Below are 549 nucleotides of genomic sequence, written 5' to 3' on the forward strand. Positions count from 1 at the left end.
TCAACGAGTGATGACTCACTTTCACACAAGAGTTTTCATTGAGAAATACTGCACCAAAAATCTTAGTTAGATGTAAAATTGCACGACTAAGATCTATGAAAAAATGTCAGAATGAATGACAGATTTCTTGAGTTACAGTATCTCAGAATAATTCTGACTATTTTGAGGAAGTGTATACTGGTTACTGCGTCTCAAAAGGGACAAACAGTACTGTTGCCAATTTTTTTGTTCAGTTCTGCTATCAGATCAGTGTGTGACACGTATAGGTTATATGTTAATGTTGCACATTTCCCCTGCTTCTGTTTGACCTTGTTAGGGTTAGACAGGATGACTTCAAGGTTATATGTTAATGTTGCACATTTCCCCTGCTGCTGTTTGACCTTGTTAGGGTTAGACAGGATGACTTCAAGGTTATATGTTTAATGTTGCACATTTCCCCTGCTGCTGTTTGACCTGGTTACGGTTAGACAGGATGACTTCTAGGTTATATGTTAATGTTGCATATTTCTCCAAATTAGGAGGGAATAAGTAGGACACCCGGGAATCTTC

This window comes from Oncorhynchus mykiss, chromosome 13, assembly GCF_013265735.2.
Source record: "Oncorhynchus mykiss isolate Arlee chromosome 13, USDA_OmykA_1.1, whole genome shotgun sequence".
NCBI classification, from domain to species: Eukaryota; Metazoa; Chordata; class Actinopteri; order Salmoniformes; family Salmonidae; genus Oncorhynchus; species Oncorhynchus mykiss.